Source organism: Pogoniulus pusillus, chromosome 21 (genome assembly GCF_015220805.1).
Source record: "Pogoniulus pusillus isolate bPogPus1 chromosome 21, bPogPus1.pri, whole genome shotgun sequence".
NCBI lineage: Eukaryota > Metazoa > Chordata > Aves > Piciformes > Lybiidae > Pogoniulus > Pogoniulus pusillus.
The window spans coordinates 14,455,955-14,481,320 of record NC_087284.1 but is presented as its reverse complement, the minus strand read 5'-3'; the positions used below and the strand labels follow the sequence as shown (position 1 = coordinate 14,481,320).

Sequence of the window (25,366 nt, the reverse complement as noted above, 5' to 3'; positions counted from 1 at the left end):
CTGGAGTTTCCAAGCTACCAGATTTTTAAGTTGCCTTTGTGAAGCCAGGAAAGTAATGCTAGAACATGGAGATTTTGAGTCAGTGGTCTGGGGCTGCTCATCACAGGCACAAAGAGGAAATCTGCAACTAGTTTGAGTAACTGGGCAGCAGTGTTTGTCAAGGTAGGGGCAGAGATGCTGGTAGCCTCCCCTTTAGCACTTGGCCACGTGTGCAGGGAGCAGCTATGTTGCTGTATACTCACCTAATGATCACTCTGATGGTTGGCTCTGGCCTGGAGTACCAAAAATCTGTAGCAATGGGTTTCTGACCTTAAGGGACAAAGGAGAGGAGATGGTCTTGCAAAGGGATCATGTCACACCAGTGACGTGTTTATTGACCAGCACATACTGACTCCAGGAGATGGAAAGCAGGAAGCAAAAGGACAGGTTCTTCTGAAGTGACCATGGGATGGCCTGTGGGGAGCCAAGCTGAACTGAAGCCAAGGAATGCTTTATGGGCAGCAAGATTAGACAGACACTTGATCATCTGAAAAAGAGGGCAGCTTGGAAGCTGTGGCTGGTTCTGAGCCAGGGCTTGAGCACTGTAGTGGGCAGGCATGAGGTTAAAAAAGGCTGACCCAGGTGGAGGATATTTGGATATTCCACATCTTGCCTTGGATTTGAATCTGATTTCTGTGATAAAAGAACCATCTTTAATGTGAAGCTGAAAAGGTAGTATGAAGATGAAACAATTGAAAAGAAGTCTGGCCAAAAGTTTCCTTTACATGGGCTATATAAACCTCTCAAGCTGTCACTACTGAACTATTTTTACTTTCTTTGCTTCTCAGAGGCCAAAGTAATAATTCCATGCCAAAAGGCCAATTTTCCCAGCATTTACCAAACCCAGCATGAATTCATCAATGACCAATGTCATGGAAGCTGCTTTTTTAAGCTTTAGAGAGGGACAGAATGGGGACAACTAAACCCCAGAATCTGTATAAGTTTGAATCTTCATCCACCCTTGATATCTCATTATTGTGATCCATGTTCCTCTCTGCTTGATGTCTTTCCAGGATTCCCCTGTATTCATTTTATCCTTGACAGACCTGTGAACATCTACTGGCACTTGTATCAAAAGGTTTGGAAAGGGAACAGCTGAATGTAATCTTTATATAAATGCAGCATATCACGACCACAGATAAATAGTCTCTCTCATGAACAGAGTAGTGGGCTTTCCAGTGGCTCTGGAAAGCTTTTGATTTAGGTTTCTCCCTAAAAAATAAAGAACATCATGCTCTGAGAGTTGTGATCCTGTAGTGCGGTGAGATGGGCTGTGGAAACTCTCAGGTATACGCCTGAAGCTTGGCTACCAGAGGAATTTGTTGAATGGTGTGCTGGTAGGGCTTAGGAGCTTGAGCCTTCCCCAAATTAGCCAAAAGAGAAGAAATGAACTGCATATTCCATCTCTGATGCAGTAGGAAGATATAAACAAATGTATCCATCTCTGCTGGGCCACATTCACATGCACGTGTTGGCTCCTCGGTGCCAGATCCTGCTATGTACTCCAGCTCTGCATGCTGTTAGAAATGGCAGAAAGAGATAGATATCAGTATCTCTATACACACACAAATGGGTTTTTTGGATGTTGTGGCTTTTGGTTTTTGTTTTGTTTTGTTTTTTTTCCCCCTCAGTTTCTTTTGACCTGCAGCATATGTTGATGTTTGTTTAATCCATGGAAACCTCCCAGACCCACACATGATGTTACATGCATTTTCTTCACAAAATGCAAACCATAATTTGACACTTGTCTGTATGATTTGTTACTGGATCCTCAAGTCTATTTCTTCTGCATAGCTAGGCAGGTATGCTTGGTATTTCTCCTCTTCTTTAGTCATTCTTTTTTTTTTCCCACTGATCCATTTAAAAAAAAAAAAAAGCCAAACCAGAAAACACATCAATAATTCAGAACACATGCTTTATGTCAGCTGTTTCACTGTTACTATTTTCTCTGTATAAACAGGGCAGAGGCAAATCCCATCCAAACAAGGAAGACAAGGAAGATGCATGGCAAAGTTATAGCTGGGTCGTGTGAGTCAAATATATGTGCGCAGAGACAGTGGTTTTGACTGGAAGGGCCAGCTCAGAAGTGTGATGCCTGTGCAATACTGCTTGTGTGCCCTCTGGCAGTATCTGACCTGTTGCACATGTGTGAGGTCACTGTTTGTCCATAACTTTGAATGTCTAAACTTCCAGGTATTCAGAAATCTCATACAAATGTGCTGCAACAAGAGACTCCATTGGAGTGGGCTATATTTCTTGGCATTCCCTAGGAATTCAGCCCCTTATAAAATACTGGGTTTGGCTCACTTTCTCTAAGAGGAAGCCAGCTTCAAGCTCCTGAAGGCAGATGGAAATCATAGATTGGTTTAGGTTGGGAGGGACCTCAAAGACCATCTAGTTCCAACCCCTTGCCATAGGCAGGGACACCTCCCACTACAACAGGCTGCTCAAGGCCTCATACAACCTGGCCTTGAACACCTCCAGGGAGGGAGCATCCACAGCCTCCCTGGGCAACCTGTGCCAGTGTCTCACCACCCTCACTGTCAAGAACTTCTTCCTAACATCTAGTTTAAATCTCCCCTCTTCCAGGTTAAACCCATTACCCCTCATTGTGTCATTACACCTCTCCAGCCTGTCCAGGTCCCTCTGGATGGCATCCCTGCCCTCTAGCAAGTCAGCTGTGTGTCACAGCTTGGTGTCATCTGCAAACTTGCTGATGGTGCACTCGATTCTTCTGTCCATATTGCTGACAAATGTCTTAAGCAGCTCTGGTCCCAGCTCTGATGCCTGAGGAATGCCATTTGTCACTGGTCTCCAGACGGACATTGTGCTGTTGATCACAACTCTCTGTGTGTGACCATCCAACCAATTCCATATCCAGTGAGTGGTCCACTCATCAAGTCCACGTTCTTCCAGTTTGGTGACCAAGATGTCATGTGGGACAGAGTCAAATGCCTGGTAGATGACATGAAATACTCTCTTGGATTAAAAAATCAGTTGTGCTGGGCTTATAACATGCAGTTGTGGCAGTCTCATTTGCTTTTTCATCTTGTGAGTTCTTGATACAAGTTGCTTTAGTTTTCAGCACAGCTTACCTATTCCCCATTACCCATGCCCAAGCCCAAATCTTTTTATGTGAAAACATTCCTTGACACTCCACTTGCTGTGGTTCAGCATTGCTAAGAGCATCTGTCCTAGAACCCTTGTTTTAATAACTTGATGAGGTATATAATTTTGTATATCTTCTGACACACTAGAATTAGACTCATCTCCACTTTACTCTGGTGATAATAAATGTCACCATCACTTGTCTGCCACTCAAGTTCTGATATGCACAGCAGAAGTAAAGACAGCACAGCAAACTAGGTAATATCCTGTGATCCTCTGCTGTCATATTTACAGTGTGGATGGCAACAGGCCAGTTCAGTTTTTCCAAAGACCCATTCCTGAGAATTATTTATCAACTCTTAAAAAAAAACCAACCAGAAAACTGCATGAAAAATATGCTACAGCACTGATGTGAATATCCTGTCCCAGTACCTCATTTCTCTGTGGTCAGAAGTTTTCTCTGTTGTCCAACATAGTTGTCTTTGATACAGATCTTGTTCCCACCTCAGTGGCCAAAGAGAGATGCAATCAGTAACAACCTTTTATGTACCAGTTAAATGAGGGACCCTACAACATAAATGCTTCTGCTATGGTTATGAGGAACCAGAATTCTGGAGGGTTTTCTCTGCTACATATTTCTCATCTCGCCTCGGACAAGTCTGTTGGTCTTCGTATGTTGCTGCCTCAAAGGGATGCAATGAGGGTAAGTTTGCTGATGTTTCTATGGCTATTCATACAGTGCACTGACAGGGGCTTCCTGAGTGATCAGAGAGAGAGAGAGCAGGCATACATTTATTAATAAGGTCAAAGACTGATACTTAACTCAGCAATGCTCCCAAACAAACGTCAAAGGCTACATTATCAGCATGTCTTTTATCTCTGGAATTCTGTTTTGTGCTGTGCTACTTGTTGGTTTGTGGTTTGCTCTGCAGCTTCCTGGAAAAGAGAACTTTGAAAACATGAGCAGAAGATGTCTGGTAAAAGCTGTAACAGGCTCTGACTGTCCATACTATGACAGCCAATGAATATCACCTGCTGATGATTTACAGATTCCTGGGAGATGTGGTGTTGAGTCTCAAAGAGCTGGAACAAGAACGACTCAGCCAGTACGCTTCTCGGGAAACAGTGTAATGTGTCCACCCACTTTGTGCTCTCCTAATTTAGGACATGTGTAGTGTGCAATGATGAACTGGCTAAGAGCTTATGTTTCTGTAAATCTTATTCCACACCTTACAGAACAGCCTTGATTGACCCCTTCTTCCACAAAAGTTCAGCCCAGGGTTTTCCAGCCCTCTTCTGGGGAGTGAGACAGATGATACTGGGCTGTTCACAAACATACTTAGTTAGAGAGGAAAATGCAATGTTATGTTGTTTTTGTTTAATTGGGCAGCCTTTTCACGTTCTGTGAGCCACTTTTGCTTCCTTTCAGACTATGACCAGTAATTGTTTTATCTCTTTTAAAATGCAGTAATTTAATTAAGAAACCAATCAGCAATGTTGAAATGATCTTTGAACTATTCCTCATCGCTGAAGGAAATTTTTGAGTGGGTTATACAAGGAAGACTCTATTATGTAAACAGCTTTCTACTAAAAGGATTCAACATCTGAAAAGTAAGACTCAGATTTCTGTGCTAAATTCACAATGTGGAGATGGGAACATTATTTATAAAGTCTGAATCTGACAAGTTTGTCTGGATTGTTATTAAGAATAGAACTGTTTCAAGTTCAAAGTATTTCAGAAGTGAGTTGTGTGTTTAGGAGTCAGAAGGACACATGGCAGAAGTACCTGTGTAACAGGCAGAGGTCTAACAGTCAAAGCTACTTCTTCAGTCAGTGGAGAGAGAGACTGGCATGCTCTGGTTATGTTCCATTTTCTTAGGCACTTATCTTCAAATGGCTATTTATTGACTGATCATCTCAGCAGGGCATTAACAGGGCATCTGTAGTTAATCATTATCATTATGCCAGTTCCATCACTGCCAATTTCAGTTCCCTTGGCTTCAGATCAAGAGATCTGAGAGCTGCCTGGGATGTAGATGCCTTGGGCAGAAAGTGACCAGATCCAAAAAAGAAAGTCCCACCTGTGCAGTTTTGCTCAACCATAGGAATTGAGCTGTGGCCAGTTGTGTAACAGAACAGACTGAACAGGATTGTCTTCTCTCTGCCAGCTGTGTGCTAAGTGAACAAGAGCACTGGAGGACCTAGTTCATAAGTCCCAAATAGCCTTTGGGTTATAAAGGCTTCAATGTTTGGCCCAATATAGTCAAGAGTTGTGTTTCTGGACATGCTCAGCAGAAGAATTACAGATGTCTCAGTAAGTGCTCTTCAGGAGGACTCAGTGCTTAAGGGAAGGACTGAAGATCAATTCCTTGTCATCAGGCCTCTCCCCTCTATCCAAATGGCACACTGGGCACCTAACTGCAGTTGTAGAACCAGTCCTTTTTCCTCCATGGATTTGAACTGACAAGTGAAGATAACCAGTTCTATCCAAATGGAGGTTTGAAAGCAGGGCCTTATAACTGGAATTGATTGGCACATGTGGCCGGATTTTCTAAGGCTTTGGCTCTTGTGACTGAATTATCCTGTGCCTAAGAAGGTACAGGCTTTAGTTTGAGGTTTGGTGGTGGATGGGTGACTCTTAAAAGTGTTTGTGTCTGGGAATTCTTCAGTTACTAGTAAATATGATAGAAGATTTTTTCTTGGAAGTCTCACTTGTTAAAGGCACTACAATTATTTCCTGTATCTGCCTTCTTATTTTCCCAATATTTGTGGAATTTCATCTTTTTTATCTTTTAGTCACCTACTAGGTCAATTTGAAACAGCTTCAAAATGCTTTGGTGTGGGGAGAGAAGAAAGATAGACAGATATAGGCTTATATGTAGGGATTTTCTGAGAAAGGTAACATCAGAAGGGCATAGGCTCTATGAAATTCACTGTACCTCTGAAGGATTGGCAAAACACTAAAGGATGGGCTGAAGTGGGTATGGTATATTAAGGATTCATGACAGAGAGTGCATGGAATTCCTTTAGCAACTTGATGAGACTCACAGTTAAGTTCGCCACTACCTACACTGCTGGGGTCTGTTGACATGAACTTGCTCACAAGGTGTGATGCAGGAATTAATATTCCTGCACTTTCCATTGCCTCATTTGCTTGGTTATGTATTATATACTCCACAGGAGTTCTGCAGGGAAAAGAGAAATAAAGATGAGAGCAAAGATTAATAGAGAGGACTGCCATTTTTTCCATGAAGAGCAGATTGCAAGAGTGTGGCATTTTTCCCACACATCTTGAATAGTTTTGGACTTGGGCTTTTTGAGGAGTTTTTAATTAATTTATTATGTAAGTAACTGTAACAAGAAGAGCCTCTGCCACACTGATTCTGACGAGGATTGCATGAGCTCTGTGCCTTTACCATTGTGGCCTGTATCGTTTAAATATCTTGTGCTGTGGCAGATTTCACTTATATCTGCTTAAATTAAAGCTTGTCAGTTTAGGAGCTAGGAAACATGCAAATATTTGAGAGGGATTTGACATTCACTGCTGAAATAATTGCATTAAATATCTGGCATCAGTGACTTTACTTAAGAAGGGTTGGAAATTCTTGCTGTGTTGTACAGGCTGGACATTCTAGACTGGAAGAAAAAATGTAATTCACCTTCTGTGTTTATAATTAAGAAATCTTCACCAAAACTGCAGCTTGTTTTTCTTCTGTGCTTTTCTTCTGTATTTTTCTTCTGAGCAATATGTGACTGAGTTCCTCAAAGTTGCTGCTAGGAGAACAAACAGTACCCATATCTCAGAAGCAGTTCAAGTAATAGCATGGTTTAGCTGTAAAAGGAATGGCATTTCCTTGTGTTCTCATCCACTAGAAATGCAAGGGAAGATGGTGTTGAGCTGGAAGAGTCTGATGGAGCTTTGGATATTTTAACATCCCCAGCCACAGGAGATAAAGTTTCACTTTCTATGTGCAGGTATTTTTTTGTTCTTATGAGTCACTGCAGCATACACCTTACTGTATGTAGTATGTGCTGCAGCATCCAGGATGCAAACTCCTCTGTGCTTAAAATTGTTTGCTCATTGACACTTTGTAGAAGGGTAAGAGCTAACTCTCTGTTTTGATTCTAAATTATAAACAAGAGAGAACTTTCTGGACATTCTTCTGAATGCAGAATTGAATGAGCAGGGCATTGGTTGTAAAGAGAATAATAATGACAAAGTCTATATCATTCACTGGTTCGCTAAGAGGGATAAAATGGCAATGTATCAACAATTTCTCACTCTTTGTTCCCTTTGCTTCCAGTTTTCCACCTCCTCCACTGCTCCTCTGGGCATAACTGAATACTAACCTTGACTGATCAGATAACATGTGAGACCTGACTTGTTTTCTGTCTGGGGGGAGAGAAAAAGGTGGTGTTGGCCCTTTCTGGGCTTTCTTTGTCCAAGGGAGAGGATTGGATTTCTGTATTTTTTCTAGATTGTAAATAATGGTATATAATTGTAAATAGATGTCAATGTATTTTGTATATGTGCTTATAAATTTAGCTTGCTGGAAATGAGACGAGGCCAGATTGTTCAGGGCTTTATCCACGTGGGCCTTGGAAGCCTCAAAGAATGCTGCACAACCCCTGAGCAGCCCTGATTGTCCTCAGGGTGGGAAACGTAAATATCCTTATGGCCAGCCTGAACTCCTCTTGTCTAAACGTATGCCTTATCTTCCCCACTGTGAACAGCTTGGCTCTGTATTCTTGCTCACCACCTCAAGGAGGACCTGATGAGAAGGTGCTCTACTGACCACCAGCTTCTGTTAACTGAGATGAAGAGAGGAGAGTCAAACCATGTTCTGACATCTTAGTGTGGACGCATTTCCTCTTCCAAGTCTGTGCATTGGCCTCTTTCACTCTTTCAAAGCACTTTTTGTGTTCAACTTCAGACTAGGGGGCTTCCTACTGTTCAAAGATTCTGATCATTTTAGAGGAGGCAATATTTTGTTTGTTCTGTATTGGTTTATCTTGTTTGCAGTTAGGCACAGGCACAAACACTTCCCACAGAAGCTTTCAGTATCCTTTTTACCACATTTTCCTCCCCATTTCCCTTAGGATATGGCTTTTAGCCATAACAATCTGTAATTACAACTTGTCTATTTCAGGCTGTATTATTTTAATATTTCTTGTTTGTCAAACTGTGTATGTGTGATGGGAGCCTTGAGCACATTCTCCTGTGTGCACTCTCAGCAGAGACATGGGAGAAGAGTCATGAATTCAAATCCTGGTCCTGCTTCCTGTTCACTCTCTGTTGTGTTGGCTTCAGGTGTCGTTCCTTGCAACTGGTATACAGCTCACTGTCATGTCCAGGTCAATAACTCTGAAGAATCAGTAACTAAGTTCAACCTAGATGAAGTCAGATGTGTCATGCAGATCTATTTATAATGTGAAAGAAGCTTCAAAGGAAGTGATGGGTAGAACACTGGTAGGAAGCTGAAGCTGGCAAAGCTGAGCCAACTTTTATAGCACTTGAGCTTTCTTACAATGGAATTTGCTTTGTGTTCAAACTCAGGACAGGTCCAAGTAGAAGCATTGTTCAGTTCAGCAGATATCACATGGAGGAGTGGATTCCTTCATGCTGAGACATTGTGCCACTCTACTGCTTCAACTGCACACCTCCACACTGCAGACTCACCTCTCTGATCCATTCTACCAGCTCGCCCAGTTTTAGGCCTGGAATAATCCCTTTTGGCAGCCTCCTGAGGCACCAGAGTGCTGAGTGTTTCAGGACAACTGGTAAATCTTCACTTTTTCCATAAGAAGAATGAAAGATGAAATGACTGCTCCTTGTGCTTTGCAGAACTGCTATTTACCATTGCCTGGGCCTCCGTTAATTGAGAAGTGTAGGAGGGGCTCAGGAATTTCATATGCTCAGGGTTCCTCTGCATTTTCTTCTCACTGATTAACATGTTTCCTCCAAATACTTTCTCCAGCTTTTGTGCCACGTATTAATGCTTTTCTATAACGTGGCTTAAAAGAAGAATTGGTGAGAGATCTGGAAACCTAAGGTGTGCTGTCTGAGTAACAATTCTGCATATGGAGTGGAGAGGAAAATACTGCCATCAGCCTGCATGTGAGTAAATAATTACTTAGAAAACATTGATTTGGAATGAAAAATCAGTTCAGTGGCCTGATGGTTCCACAGCAGTCCATGAGGTTAATCCAGGAAAGTTGTAAAGTGAAAAGTCAAATTTATCCATGAACAAAACTGCCTTGGTTATTTTTTTTTATTTTGGAAAGCAGAGAGAAAAACAAAACAAAATTGATTGGCTGTAGGTGGAGGAAAGCATCTTTCAGGCTTATGACATTTTAAGACACAAAATCTTGTACATCAGATGGATAAAGCCCAATGCTCTATATATTCACATGAACAATATCCTTTTCAGTGATGAGTGTGCAAGCTCTACTAGAGTTTCTGGCATATGAAAGGCTTTAAAATGAACTCATCTAAGTTGTTATGGCGTGCTATGTAAGATAGCACAGAGAGCCTAAGGACTCAGGCAAGGCACCTGAGAAGGCAGAGGTCTCCAGGTAAATTTTTTTTTATCTTGGATGCCTCCCTTTCTTGGCTTCTGTTTCCCAGTGGGAAAATGAGGATAGTGCCAAGGTCAGGTGGACAGTGTTAGCTTTCTTTATTGCCATTTTATAGGCTAGATTTCTTTCTAAAAAAGATGTAGTGGGCTCAACTGCAGCCCTTGTGAGAGGAAGATGGTTTCTCCTACCCTTCATATCCATACAGTATTGTCAAGGAGGAGGTGATTTCACAGAAGAGCTTGGGTATGGCAGAGAGGAGCAACCATTCAGCATTTGGTAAGAGAGGCCTCCAATCCAGTGGGCAGACTGGGAGATAGCAGAGATAAGCAAGAAGCAGACACAATCAGATGTCTTTAGGATGGCAAGAATAAGCTTTGTAGGAACCAGATGGGAATATGTGTGGCTTGATGAGATCCAACTATTGACTAAGTTGCATGAAACCAGACCAGAAGGCATGTTGGTAAGAATGCAACAGGCGGGGAAAAAATCATGTTACCCATTTTATGGTAATAATTTAATCTAGTCAGTCTAGTTTACACTGCTTTGAGAAGTTAACTATTCTAATTTATATTCTAGTAAAATCCAGATGGGTTGTGTTCAAAAGCATTTATTTTCTTTTTCGAGGAGCTCTGCCTAAAGGAGGTTTACCTGCCAAATTGGAATATCATAACACAACAACAGTATTTCTTTGCAAGGAGATTTGGGCTTCTTGGATTGAAAAGTACCACAGAAAAGTAAAATTGTAGTTATCAAACTGCTGAACAGTCACTTTGGTCTAGAAGGCCATTTCTTGAAGTGCAGCTTCTCCCTGCTGGTGAGAGCCTTGCTGAATTCTGCCAAGTCAGTCCTTGAAAGTTTGTTGTTCTCTTCTGCTAAGTATCAGCAATAGCAACAAAGATTCTATTTGTCTGGGCAGAAGCAGAAACCTCTTCAGTCAATTACACCATTAAAATTTTCTTTATTTCTTTGATTCCTTTCTTTCCATCTGTCCCTTTCTGATGCTAAAGACTCCTTGAAGATCAAGGCCACCTCTGCCTCTGCATCTCTGGAGGTGGACAGATCACCACATAGTTCTGCTGTGGACTGGTTTCCATCAGCTCCAGGTCCCAGTGGGACACATAATTCTCCATAAATAGAGAATCAGCTTTCCAGGCTTCACACAAAAGAAAAGCACAAAAGAGAATGTGTGATGTGTAATTTTCATTGATACCTTTTTCTGTGGGCAGTTCATGTCAAATTTAACTTGGATACTCCCAGCAAGATCCACTTTATTAGCTCTAATAATTTATATGTCTTACAGACATAAATCTCCCTTCTTGCCCATTGCTGCAGAAGTCACTGGACTAAATTCCCAAAATACATTCTGAGCCTGCAGAGACATCAAGATTCCAGTAACAGGAATACGTTGTTGAAGTCAGTGGGAATGCTCTAAGTATCTTATCACCCAAAGTCAGCTATTAATTGTAAGTAATAATATTTGTAATTATTTATTATGGCTACAGAATTATGTTGGACCTTCTCCATTTTTGAATGTTTTAGGCAATGCTCCATGACACTTTGACCAGCATTTAGAAAAATGGCCTGCATGTCTTTTTGTCAGAGCAAATAAATTAATTTTTATGGAATGGAAGTGGAGGGTAGAACTGAATAAGCTACTTAGTTGCAGTGGAAATAGGCTTTCAAAACATTGGAAAAGTTAGACACTTGCAATAGCATGTGGTCTAATTTCCTGAACCTGTGAGAAAGGCCATGAATTATTATACAGCTTGCTGCTGAACATATGCTTGCTTCCCTGTGTATGTAGAAGGCAACGATGGAATATGTGAGTGAGTCAGGTCCAGAACTTCTCATTCTGTCCTTTGTAATTGAAAACCAAAGCAGAGAGAGTCACAGAAACATTCAGGTTGGAAAAGACCCTCAGGATTTGAGTCCAACCATTATCCCTACTCTACGAAGTTCACCTTTAAACCATGTCATCAAGCACCACATCCAGATGACTTTTAAACCCAGCCAGGGTTGGTGATGCAACTACCTCCCTGGGCAGCCCACTCCAATGCCTGATCACTCTTGCTGTAAAAAAATGTTTCCTAACGTCCAGTCTAAACTTGCCCAGGGAGGTGGTGGAGGCACTGTCCCTGGAGGTCTTCAAGAAAAGACTGGATGAGGCACTTAGTGCCATGGTCTAGTTGAGTGGCTAGGGCTGGGGGATAGGTTGGACTGGATGATCTTGGAGGTCTCTTCCAACCTGTTTGGTTCTATGATTCTATGATTTGTTTTTATTTTGCTTGGGGGGATTTCTTTGGTTTTGGTTGTTGTTTTGGTTGCTTGGGTTTCTTTGGGTTGTGGGTGGGAGTTTTGTTCATTTGAGGTTGAAATTTTGTTGTTTTGGGGCTTGGGGTTTCTTTGGGGGGGAGTTGGTTGGTTTTGCTGTTGTGGTTGTCATTTCGTTTTTAAGAAAGAAACATATCTCTGAGTTTACAACTTAGAAGGAATCTTGGCTCCTTTGAGGTAGCATCAAGGTGAGATCCTGCAAACATAGATTCAGTTGCCACCTAGGGAATGTAGTACATTCACAATTCATAGTCAATTTACTGCATTTATGTGTGAGAATTCTGGATTTCAGAGCCCGAAATCATGGGGTGACATTGAATACAAGATTGTATAGCACTTTACAGAACTTTTCCTTTATTAGCAGCTCTATAATCACATTTAGTTAGACTGAAAATTGAACTAATTCTTTCCCTTGAGGACCAGGCTCTAATAATGGTAAAAATCTGTGGAAAAGGATAAATACAATTCAATAATTATATTGATAAATAAAATGAAAATCAACTGTGTCATTCAATCAGCTGCCTGCCTCCGTTGTTGCTGCCTTTCTGCATCAGCGACTGCTCAACTTTTTCTGTCACACTTCAATAAATTTAATTGTGCAGAATAAATGAGCTAATTTTTGAAGTCACAGGCTCTGTTTGCAAGATAAGGATGATGATTTATTGACCCTTCTCTAACTCTGTAACTGTGTCACCCTCTTTTTTACTGACAAATATGGGAAGGTACATTGTCCCTCGGCACACGGCACCATGCTAAATCCTACTTTGTGTCTTTACCTTCCTATCTGGACACAATCTTGTGTGATCTGGTATAGGTGATCCTGCTCTGGCAGGGCAGCTGGGCAGGATGATCTTTTGAGGTCCCTTTCAGCTCCTGCCATTTTGTGATTCTGTGATCTCTTTTTTTTTTGAAGTCACATAATACACCACAACAGAGCAAAATCTGTGCTTCATTTGGTGGCTACAGAGGCTATTCCAAGATTGTATAGCTGTTAGCAGAGCTGTGCACTTTTTAATCTATCTTTTTAATACTATTTTCTTCTGATTATCTTTTCATGCTCTGGATTTTGACAGGACAAGGGGCAATAAGCAGAAGTTGAGGTGTGGGAAGTTTCATGTAAACATGAGGAGGAATTTTTTCCCTGTGAAGGCCACAGAATACTGGAACAGGCTGCCCAGGGGTGTTGTGGAGTCTCCCTCTGGAGATATTCAGAACTCACCTGAATGCATTCCTGTGTGATCTGGTATAGGTGATCCTGCTCTGGCGGGGGGGTTAGACTGGATGATCTTTTGAGGTTCATTCCAGCTCCTGGCATTCTGTGGTTTTGAAAGGATGGCTGCTAAGAGGGACTATGGGAGAAGAGATAGTGGGGGAGAAGCTCTTGTGTAGTTGTGTTCATGAATCATGAGCTCAGCCACCCTACCAGGATGCACAATCATTTCAACATTTCAGTGCTCATTCACATTGAGAGTTTGACCACAAACATGGGGGAAAAGGCAGACATTAGGCATTGGACACTCCTCATGAAAAAATTGCATGCTTATTTTAACATCCTTGTCATGGGATTTATGTTTAGGTACTGAGAAGAAACTGGCTATCTTGTTTGTTTACATTACTGCTGCAATTTTGACAGCAACAATTTGTTACATTGGCATAAAACGGTGGGAGTGAAGAGACTGCACACTTTCTTTCCCACCTTTTAGATTTACTTAGCTTGTAAATCAGAGATTATGTTCTGGGTTGGGTTTTTTTTTAGCAAAACACCTGTACGACAGCCACCACCCCCCATTTTATGAAGCTGAATCTTTTGTTCTGCTCTTTGAATTAAAGTGGTAAAACAACCTATTTACGCATCATATTTGGTATTCTGTTGAGACAGTAAGACTCTTTAAAGAAGAGTCAGCATCAACACACCAACTGTGTCCAACAAATAGTCTTGGAGTTCTGCCTCCCTGTCTTTGTTGAATAAATCCTATAAATGAGAAGAATGGGGACACCTTTGTATTACTTAATGGCTGCCTGCTGAGGTGTACAGGGCTCTGCAAACCAAAGAGTTTTCCATCTCAGTGTATGCTATGTTTGTTCTTTCACAGTGAAATCGAATCTACTCTTCTTTGTCTGTGAGGCTAGGCAATACAGCAAATCAAATATATATGAAAGCAAGCTAGGCTTTGACAAACTTGGCCTTCTAGAAGTGCAGAGCAAAAGACTTTTTACAGAGCCAAAATTTCAGCCAGGCACCTAGAGCACAAACTGTGAGAAACCTTTTTCTTATGTTTTAGTTGTTATATTGGACCTCCTTCTGCTGTAATTTTCTTCTAAAGAAGACTTATAACCTCCTAAATATTTCCTGTCAGGTGTTGGCTCAGTGAAATGCATCCTAGGGAATTGCAGCTGGAGGAATCACAACATCCCATATACAGAGCAGTCCAAATTTCTGCCAAACTCCTCACCATGTCTTTAACTCAAACTGCTTGCGCTCTTTGTGTAGTAAAAGGCAGACTAACCCAGGAAAGCCTTCTGCATCATGGCTCTGCTTCTCTTCAGCAAAAACTTTAGACCAATTTAATGGCCTGCCCTGAGATCTCCACACGAACCTAGCAGAGACTGAGTTTGCATAAGGTAGTAACTGCTGTTTCTTCCAATTTTCACTGTCTAGTTGGGTCCTTATGCCTTAGCTGCTGTGGGTCACTTAATTCAGGCTATAAGGAACTTATTAACCTCCCCCTGACCATGGATTTTTTGAGGGAGCATGGAAGTATATTAAAACTGGACAAAACTTGCTCTTTGGTGAAGAAAACCTTTGCCAACTTAATGGGATAAAATTCTGGCAGCATTTAGAGCTTTATTGGGCTGCAGTGAAATGCTTTGGAGAAAGATTTCTAGTTGGTAAAAAGACTTCCAAAACACGACTGACCTTATGTTTTGTCTGCCATTATTGGTTTTCCTCTTTGAAAACAAAGTTACAGTTGTTCTGCAGATTTGTACTGAAGAGCTGGACCTTGTCAGATAGGTTGGTACAGGAGATTTCTGAGATGTGAAGTCTGGTTTAGACTTCTAAAACCAGGACTTGCACCAAAGGACAACTGTACCTGCTCCGCAAGAAGAAGTCAATAAACTCTTGCAATCAAAGTGATGCTTAGTTTCCAGTTCAGATGATTTTTCTTCTGCTGTGACCTCTGCCAGATCTTAAATTGCAACTTGAGAATTTGAACATATTTTGTAATGAATTTGAACTGAACACATTCATCACGCTCTGTAAATCATACCACGCTTCTACATTTTCATCGGCGCTCCGATGATGTGTGTATCATTGGCAGTTGCTGGTCTGATCTGGAAGTGACTTGGCAGAATGCCACCTGTATGTCACTCCAAGTCTGAGTTACAGACCAGCCAAGGGTACGAGCTTTGTTGAAATATGCCGTCTGTACATGAAACCAAAGTCAGGCTTTCCTTCTGGAAAGCCTATCTTACCTACTGATCAGTGCTGAAGCTGAACTGCCCAGGTGTGGAGATTAAATCAGATCTAAGTAGAGATGAGACTTCATCTTTCCTGGTGGAATTTAGGCATCCTCCTAAACATACCAGGCTTTTTGTTCATTCTGAAGAAATGAAAACCAGCTCCATTACTGGTGCCATGAAGGCCAAGAGCCAGGGTTGAGATTTGAGATATTTCTGTGTTCTTTGATGCTTGAAAACTCAGGTGGCAATAACAAAATCATTCAACTATGTAAAGATGGGAGCTTGAGGGTGTACTGAAGCCCAGGTGAAAACAAAGGGAGAAGGATGTCTGGAGACAGGAGCCATCTTCTGTCCACGGCTCACTTGGGCCCCTGTGTTGCCAGACCTTCTCCAGTTCCCAGGAAAAAGCTAACATGATTAGGCCAGAGCATTCCTTACCTCAAAAATAAGCTTACTGCAAAGAACTTGATTCCAGTTGGGATTTATTTTTCTTTTTCTTTTCTGATATTTTTTTAGTTGTAGTTTTGAGCCTTGGAATATTTTATATAACATCGGGCACTGTGCAGATTTGTGTATTGTACTGTAATTACTTAAACAAGGGATTTTGTATGCTACAGCCAGTGATTCATGAACTGCAGGGTATCTACAAAAACAGGCTTTCATTGGGATTATGGGATGTAAAATGCCTGAAGGTTTTTGCCTTTGATAGCAGACCTGCCATTGCATCCACACAGGGTTTGTCTAATAAATTGTATTAGTGCTTTCCAGCATCCTGATAACTTCCCTCCCCCAACTCCTTGCTGATTTGAAGTGTTTTGAAAGGAAACTTGTTCCCTGAATTATTGCATTAAAGCATATCACAGTATCACAGTATCATCAGGGTTGGAAGAGACCTCATAGATCATCAAGTCCAACCCTTTACCACAGAGCTCAAGGCTAGACCATGGCACCAAGTGCCACGTCCAACCTTGCCTTGAACTGCCCCAGGGACGGCGACTCCACCACCTCCCCAGGCAGCCCATTCCAGTGTCCAATGACTCTCTCAGTGAAGAACTTTCTCCTCACCTCAAGCCTAAATCTCCCCTGGCACAGCCTGAAGCTGTGTCCTCTTGTTCTGGCGCTGGCCACCTGAGAGAAGAGAGCAACCTCCTCCTGGCCAGAACCACCCCTCAGGTAGTATGTTCAGCATGCTTGTTCTTGACCATGCAGCTTAACAGAAGAGAAAGTTGAAAAGGTTCTTCAGGAAGGACTGAATCAGAGAAATGTGGAGTGTATGAGGAAAAGAGCACAGTTGCATGTTCTCAGCATCTTCAAGGAAATGTAGTCATTTATCTTCCATCAGTTTAGAGATACGCAGCTGAATTCCCTACCTGCTTTTAGAATTAGTCTCAGCCACTGAAGAAAATGGTTCCACTGTTTGATTTAAGGCAATATCTAACTTGATATATCAAATTATTTCAGGTTCACCAGAAGGAGGCCATGCTGATGAAAGTACGTTTGCGCCTGTGTATCCAACCAGTGTGTTACACTAGGAATCCTTGCAAGTGTAAGTCAAAGCTCTTTCCTCCTGTGAGATCCAGCAGAACACTGAGCAAGGGCAATCATAAATACATGACAACGGCTTTCTGCCTGATAAACCCCCCTAATTCACCCAGGTGATAACAGATTTTTGGTGAAATTTCCTTGCTGACTTTTCTGTCAACTCATTTGTAAATGTCTGCAGGTCTTGTTCTGTAAAGACAGAAACAGGGTTGTTTTGTAGTTGCTTGTGCGTTTTAATTATAGCAGGCACAGTACTTGAGGCATGCCGATGCTTGTTTTTATGCTGGGATCCACATGGCTGCATTTTCTTTCCAGGGGGCTAGGAAAGATCATTTTGTTAGTCATCATTCTCTTGGATCTAGAGCTCTGCAGATAAAATAAGTACTAATCAAAAAAATTGCATCTACTAACTGCCTTCCTTCTGAAGTCATCACAGATCAGGTAAGGAAGTTCAAAAAGACAGTGAGTACAAGCCAGGGTCAGTTAAACTGCAGTGTGTGATGCCCATGAGATTGTTCACTGACTTTATTCCCGTGCATAAAGGTTGTGTCAGCCATTAGCAGCAATAAAATCCAAGGCTTCTCAGTCTCTGCCCTTGTTCATTTTTGGCTGTGTCTGTTTCAAGCTGCCTAGCCTGCAGGAGGTTGCTTGCTATCTCAGAAACTCACTAAAAACATGAGGGCAGTCAGAGGTGTATAGCTTGTGTATATATGCAGACAGAGATGGACGTTCTTGGCTGAAACCCTCAGACAGTTTCTTTGGGGTTAGGTGCTTTCTAAAGGTTTGGCATGGTTTTTAATGGCCTGTTGCTTCCACCCTCACTATTCATAGTGCTACTTTACTGTGCTTAGCCTTGAAAGGAGATGCTTCCAAACAGGATGTTGAAGAAGATAGCAATGTGCTCTTGTGGCCAAGAGAGCCAATGCCATGCTGGGGTGCATCAGGAAAAATGTGGCCAGCGGGTCTAGGGAGGTTCTTCTCCTCCTCTACTCTGCCCTGGTGAGACCACGCATAGAATACTGTGTCCAGTTTTGGGCTCCCCAGTTCAAGAGAGACAGACGCCTGCTGGAAAGAGTACAGTGGAGAGCCATGAGCATGACTGGGGCACTGGAGCATGTCCCCTAAGAAGAGAGACTGAGAAACCTGGAGCTGTTTAGTCTGGAGAAGAGAAGACTGAGAGGAGATCTGATCAATGTGGAACTGGATGATCTTTTAGGTCTCTTCCAACTTAAACCATTCTGTGATTCTAAATATCTGAAGGGTGGGTGTCAAGTGGATGGGGCCGATCTCTTTTCAGTGGTCAGCAGCAATAAGACAAGGAGCAACAGCTACAAACTCGAACATGGAAGGTTTCACCTCAACATGAGGAAAAGTTTCTTTACAGTGAGAGTGACAGAGCACTGGAAGAGGCTGCCCAGAGAGGTTGTGGAGTCTCCTTCTCTGGAGTCTTTTCAAACCCACGTAGATGCATTCCTGTGCAAACTACCGTAAGTGATTCTGCCTTGGCAGGTAGGTTGGGCTCGATGGTCTCTGGAGGTCCTTTCCTACCTCTAAGGTTCTGTGATTCTATGAGTCAGCCCAGCAAAGGTTCAGGTGGAGCAGAACTCATTGCCACTGTTTTCTGTATGTTCTCTATAGGGGCCTGACTGGACCTCACCTGAGGAGGAAGCAGAATGGAAACTTAACAGAGAAGCAAATTCCACCCTCAGGTACATAAAGCAGCCAAACTCTTTTCACGGGTTTGTGTGTGTGCATACCAGAGACAGCATTGTGTGTACATGGTGTGTACTAGAGGCAGCACTTTCATCCCTTCCACTGCCTAGGTGCACAGAAACATCTTCTAGTGCTCAGCCTTAATTTGCAGCCCTGCAAGAGAACCTTCCTATGTTTCCCCCCCCCCCCCCCCTCTTTTTTTTTTCCTTTTTCCTCCTTTTTTGTTTTAAGTTACTTCACTTTGATTAATTATTTTAGAAATGTTTAGGGCTGGGATTGTGAAACCTTTGCTGGCAAGAATTTTTCCCCTGGAGTCAAGGAGACTACTCATTAACATGACTACTTGCCAGCATGAGGGAGGGATTCACAATCTGGACGTTTGTAGTTTTAAAAATATGTCTCTATTTAGCTGATTTGAGCAGCTGAACAGGGCTGGTTATGGAAATCAGACCAACAGGCTGTCACACTCGGGTGTTTTACTTCAGAATGCATTATGGTGAAATGTATCTGTCTTCACTCTTAGAAGCATCATGTGATGCCCTCTCAGCGTAAACCAAACCAACCCCTTGGTTGTTAAATTCCCTCTCTATAGCCTTCTTAGCTTAAAAACGGTGTGAAAAGGTATGTGGGTCAGTATTGACAGGAAAGCCACGATGGGCCAGTTGTGTAAATCTCTCAGAAGCCACTAATCCTGGTTTTGAGGAAGTAGCAGGTGAGGAGCTAGGTATGGTTGTGTCTGCAGGACATGAAGGTGGCATGACTGTACTTCTCATTCCTGCTGGCAAGAAACAAAAGCTCGAAGGAAAGAAGTCTGACTCTGAGAGAAGAGTGTGTTTTATATCATACCAGTTCCCTACTGTGAGTCAGTCACTCCTTCTTTTTCTTCCTGAGGACAAGTGAAACAACTCTGCCTCTGCACTAGCAGCAGCAGTGACCTTCAGGCTTGCCACTTTAAACTGGTGTTGGATCATCTCAGCGCAAATTCAAAACAATGCTATCTTTCCCTTTCCCCCACTCTGCTGTGGTTACTCCTCTGCATGCATCGTGGCCATCCAGCCCAGCTTTCTGGGCAGCTGGAACACAGAAGTTCCCTCTCCTGTCTGCATTTCCCTCCACCTTGCACAAAGCTGACAGGGGGATTTTTCACCTCCTTACTTTCCTTTCCTCTTTGATTAACTTTGGACCAGATGGCCAGTCCCCAATCTCTCAGCATGCATTTGACTGACAGGAGCCTTTGATAAACCTCATAAGAATGAAGTCATCTTCAGGTCACCTCCTCTGCCTGGCCTTTAGCATCCCTCACATACCACCATTATCTGCTGAATAGGAGACAAAAGAAATTAGCTCCAATTCCCTATCATCCCCATTATTTCCACACTGATTTAAACAACGAGGCAATGAGATGCCCTTCACTTTCTTAGGAAAGGTACAAATGTCAGCTGTTAAGAAATGCAAACAAGAGGGTTCCCATGTTAATGGATGTGCTTCTTTGTAAAGCCATGAAGTGGTAAAGTGCCTGCCTGGGAAATGCTTAACGGACTTCTAAACAAATTCTTCCCCCACTTGTATTTTATATACAGTGCAGAGTGCTTGAGAAGCCTCATTGTTTGGGTCTGGATATATTTAATGGGGAGATATATATATGTATATATAATGATGTGGTACTCTGCTCTTGTTTTTCCCATACACAGTTACCGGAGCTTCATCTGAGACAGGCCTGAACTGAGATCTTAGAATACAAACCCCTTGGTGCACAAAGAAGTTTATCTGTATGCAGACCCAAGTACTGAGGTGTGGGGAACTACCTCCAGTTTCAAGCAAGGGAAGACATTTGGATATTCTGGACGGAGGACACAAGAGCATAAATCAGAAGAGAATCTCCCTCGAGATTTGTAAGTAGTTACCTCACATCCATTTGGCCATTAGCCTTTTATCTGGGAAGAGAAACACCAGTACACCATAAGAAGTGCTGCCCCAGGGGCATTCTAAGCCAGGCATGATAGAAAATCTCTTTTAAAATACTTATTGTGATGAGATTTCTTTCCTAAGATTGTAGTCTACCACTTGAGTTGATTTGACTGGCAGTTAATTCTCGATTTTTGGCAACTGAAAGTATCTGAATGTTTGAGTGCTTGCATGAAACCATTCTCCATGTCAATGGTACACCCACCTACATTGCAGGAGAGCAAACTAGCAATGATTTCTAAATTAACTCTTGAGAAAATTGGTCTGTGTACAGTGCTTTACATTAAAATACACCTGCTTTTTGTCTTTGCTTACTAGTCTCTCCCTAGAAAAGCAGTTAGGGTCTTGCCTTTGAAACTGGGCTCACTACAGAGTCACCTACTGACATACAGTTAAAAAGCACCACGACAAGAATGTATCTGATTATTCCACAAAGCAAGGATCAAAGAATGGGTTAGGTTGGAAGGGATCTCAAAGATCATCCAGTTCCAACCCCCTGCCATAGGCAGGGACACCTCCCACTACAACAGGTTGCTCAAGGCTTCCTCCAATCTGGCCTTCAACACCTCCAGGGAGGGAGCATCCACAACCTCCCTGGGCAACCTGTGCCAGTGTCTCACCACCCTCGCTGTCAAGAACTTCTTCCTAACATCTAGTCTGAATCTCCCCTCTTCCAGTTTAAATCCATTACTCCTCATCCTGTCATTACAGGACCTTGTAAAAAGTCCCTCCCAAGACTTCTTGTAGGACCCTATCAGATACTGGAAGGCTACTGTAAGCTCTCCTCAAAGCTTTCTCCTGTCCAGGCTGAAGAACCCCAACTCTTGTAGCCTACCTTCATAGCAGGGCTGCTCTGACCTCTGATCATCTTTGTGGCCCTTCTCTGGACTTGCTCCAACATTTTGATGTCCTTCTTGTGTTGGGGGCTCCAGAACTGCCCACAGTACTCCAGGTGGGGTCTGACAAGAGCAGAGTAAAGGGGGAGAATCACCTCCCTTGCCCTGCTGGTGATTCTTCTCTTGATGCGGCCCAGGACACATCACGCTGCAAGTTGTATTCCTGTTGCCTGCTATGAAACATGGGAGCTATGACAGTGTGTCAGGTCAACAAACTGGTGAGCAGTTCTGACCACCTTGTGTGCCAAGCTGCTAGACTTTAGCTTCCTGATCAGTCAGATGAAGAAAAAGTCATCTTAGTGTCCAAGTTAGGCATACAGAGGATTGAGTCCTGCCTACTTCAAGCATTGTGACTGCTGCACACAGAGGTAGGAGTCTGAAGGCTTGTTGACCTCAGATGCCATTCTACCATTGGTTTCTAAATTAGGCTTCTACACTGGGTAGCCTGAACATAGCACTAAAGTTGATGGTCTGTGAAAACTTTTCTGTTGTTTTAGCACCCTGGGTAGTTATTGCCACAGATTTCAGCCACTGATAAAGGCTGGTCCTTTTCTTTACAGTGTTATTACAGCTACCTGCACTTCACCCATGACAATCATCATGATGATCTAGGCTAAATTATGCTTCTGGGCACACCTGGCTCAAAACTGGGCATATAAAGTCAACAGTAGTCTACTAGCTGAGAGAGCACTGGAGAAAAGTTAAGCCTAATTAATAAAAGAATTCTTCAACTGGTCCTGCAAAAAATCAAAAGAAGTGTTTTGCTTCTTTTGTCTTTCCAGCCAAAAAGCTTGCAGTGTGGCCTGCACCACTCAAGGACTCCAGCTGCTTTGCAATTACACCTTGTTCCTTTTTCCCTCTCTATTTCATTTCACAGTGGTAAATCTTCAATCACCACAATTTTGTTGGGACTGACAACAAAAGAATGCTCTCCTGACAGCTCTGGAGAGTTTCTTGAAGTATTTGACTAGCTAACGCAGAAGGCCAGATGTTTTCTTCCACTTAGATAGTCTCCCCTTTTCTATGCTGCTGTTTCTGTCTTGATGGTGACTGACTGCATCTTTTCTGACCCTTGGACATCAAGTCGGTCAACTGACTGGAGATGAGCCTTAGGCTTAGCTGGCTAGAACATGGCCTAGTCTTGGGATGTACAGGAACAGATGGCTTCTGCCCTTGTGCTCAGCGCCTTGCTAGGATTTTTAAGACATCTGAAGGCACCTTTGCACTCGTAAGGGTGGGAAGCTCAACACATTTCCACGCACCCTGCCACATGCTTTCTGATTGAAATCTGGAGGAGCACTTGAGCCTCTGGCAGCAGCTATGAGTTTGGCAGCCACAAAGATTCTTTTGAGGACCCTGCTGTGTCAGGGTGCAGATCAAGGTGCAAAAGCATTTCTGGGAAGAGCTTCTTTTCCTTACATATAGAGGATTGAGTTGTGTGAAGCTAACCTGTGGCAGAGATTGAAAGCTATCTACAGTGCTAGGTGTTTGATTTTTTTGAAGCACGGTTCTCTCCCACGATTTGTTTTTCACACACAGCCTTGAGGTCTTTTTGGATGTTCTGGATTTACTGGCAGCAACAGAGTTTGACTTTGCAATAGATGCTTAAGTCGCTCTTAAGAAACAAGGAAATGGCAAAAGCTCTTATCTCAAGGTTTTGATTTTTTGATATGTTTTTAAAGCAGAGCTATCAGTTAGCTGCGGTTCAAAGCAAGAGGTTGAGGGTGGGGCTCACGTGCTTCCCATTTTGCTTTTAAGGTCACAGTAAAAGCTTGTGATTGAATATTTTGCATGGAACTGCCTGAGACAAAGACAAAGACAAGGGGTTTGTCAGAGTGCGATGAAAAGGGAGCAAAAGAAAGAGAGAGAAAGATCTGTATTAGATTTTTAAGGTACATTTGAAAGAATGAAGGAAAAAAAAAAAAGCTTTCAAATCCTCAGGGACTTTCCAATTTATCAAGAAAGACACATTCTTCCTAATGAAAGGTTACTGACCTTCATGAATGTGACAGTTCAATTACAGCCCATTCATATGCAGAACAGCCGTTGATAAAGGATTTAGGAAATGTGACTAGCATAGCAAAAAAAAAAAAAAAAGGAGAGGGGGAGGGAATGTCTTGAAAATTATTTTTTTTATCGTGGAACAAAAAAAATATAAATAAGATTCAGTCAGGTAGTAGAACCTTTTCTTCTCTGGCCCTGCAACCCATTAGATTTGCTTCAGTGAATACATTGACTTTCCCCTCTTCTTTTTTTCTTTTAATATTTCTGTCTTTTTAATCCTCTGAACTACGAAACCTAACAAATCATAAAGCCCTTGGGGTGCTGAGATGCAGGGTTTCAAACATTTTTTCCCTCTGACTGGCAGAGAAAGCTGGAATGTGTCCTAATGTTATTTTAAGTGCTTGACTAGTATTTAAACTCTTAAATGGATGGAAAGTTAAAGCAGCAGCAAATGCACATGCACATACATGTACCACCCCCACCCCCCCTTTCCTTTTCCTTCCACCTTCTTCTCCCCCTGGCCCCGCTTCCCCCCACACAGTGAGCTTGGCCTCTCCAAGACTGTTAATAGCCAAAGCAGATATTGGCTAGACTCTCTGGAGCCAGCCTTCAGCCCGTGGAGGGTGACACCTGTGAGCTGATGTTTGTTGAACTCCTCCAGGTGTAGGAAAGATGCTTAAACTGACATAAGGCAGGAGCTGTAAAAACAGGCAAGCATGTCAGTCATACCTACGGCTCCCTGGAAGATCCCAGGGCCAAGTCGTTGCGAAAGAAGGAAGAGATGTTCCCTTGCTTTGAAATACTTCCAGACTATCTGCTCATCTATCTGCATGCACACAGGCACTCGTGCACCCCAGCCTGCGCGCGGACGCGGAGCGCCTGCAGAACGTAGTGGGAGCTGCCCGTACCCGCAGCGCACAGGTACAAACCCATCTTGGATGTTAAGGTGGCAGCAGGTTCAGCAGCCGTGGAGTTAGATAAGGACAATCCTTTGCTTGTGCAGATGGTCCCAAATGGAGCAGCTTCAGTGGAAGTTCAGTACTTACCTATATTCATGTTAGGTCATGATTACGTGGAAGGCTTTGTCTCCCAAGGAGTAGCAGTCGCAGTCTTCACTTTAAGCAAGTGCTTAAATCCAAGTGCAATTAGATGAGTGTGGAGAAGTGCTAAAATTGGCTGCTGAAGTCAGAGCCAAAGGCCTCCAATTGGTACCTGTGAAGTGGTATGCACGTTTCTGTGAAATGAGAAGTTCGGTCAATTGGTGCTGCCTCTGCTCAGATAGGTGGCTGAAATTCCACACTCTGCTGACTGGGAAGGACTGCAGGGACTGACACTGTGAGATCTCTCTTCTTCCTAGAGGAGCAGCTGCAGGGAGAAGAGGCCAGTATGGAGCATTTTCTGCTTCTCTTATGGCCAGTTGGAGTTTCTGGGAAACCAAAACCGCTCTCAGAACTTCAAGCTGTGCATCTATTCTACCTAGATACTTTCTCTGAGTAAAGTTTAAAATCCATCCCTACTGAGCATTTTGAGCACCTTGCCTACTTGGGTGCTGAAATTTGTGTCACAGAACAGTAGGGTTGGACCTCTGGAGAAGGAAACCTCCCTACGATAGCAGGTTCACCCAGAGCAGGTTGCACAGGCTTGTGCCCAGGCAGGTCTTGAATCTCCCTAGAGGAAGAGACTCTTTGGGCAGCCTTTTCCAGTGCTCTGTCACCCTTACAGTAAAG

At 42.8% G+C, this 25,366-nt stretch overlaps 3 long non-coding RNA genes across 4 annotated transcripts in view; 2 read left to right on the top strand and 1 right to left on the bottom strand.

Moving 5' to 3' along the window:
• Window positions 1-337: 337 nt before the first annotated feature.
• The window catches only part of LOC135184860 (uncharacterized), a 106,012-nt gene continuing 80,983 nt past the window's right edge, over window positions 338-25,366 (bottom strand). Inside the window, exon 4 of the long non-coding RNA XR_010306224.1 lies at window positions 338-1,556. This is a non-coding gene — a long non-coding RNA (uncharacterized LOC135184860). The remainder of the gene's footprint in view (window positions 1,557-25,366) is intronic.
• On the top strand, window positions 3,579-7,495 carry LOC135184861 (uncharacterized). Of its 2 annotated transcripts, XR_010306226.1 has the most exons (4): window positions 3,579-3,850; window positions 4,080-4,274; window positions 4,616-4,758; window positions 7,021-7,495. It is a non-coding gene; the product is annotated as an uncharacterized LOC135184861 (long non-coding RNA). The 2 variants fall into 2 exon arrangements; XR_010306225.1 differs by having other exon boundaries at window positions 4,080-4,758.
• Window positions 9,176-17,214, top strand: LOC135184706 (uncharacterized). Its single transcript, XR_010306131.1, has 3 exons — window positions 9,176-9,265; window positions 11,027-11,189; window positions 16,981-17,214. It is a non-coding gene; the product is annotated as an uncharacterized LOC135184706 (long non-coding RNA).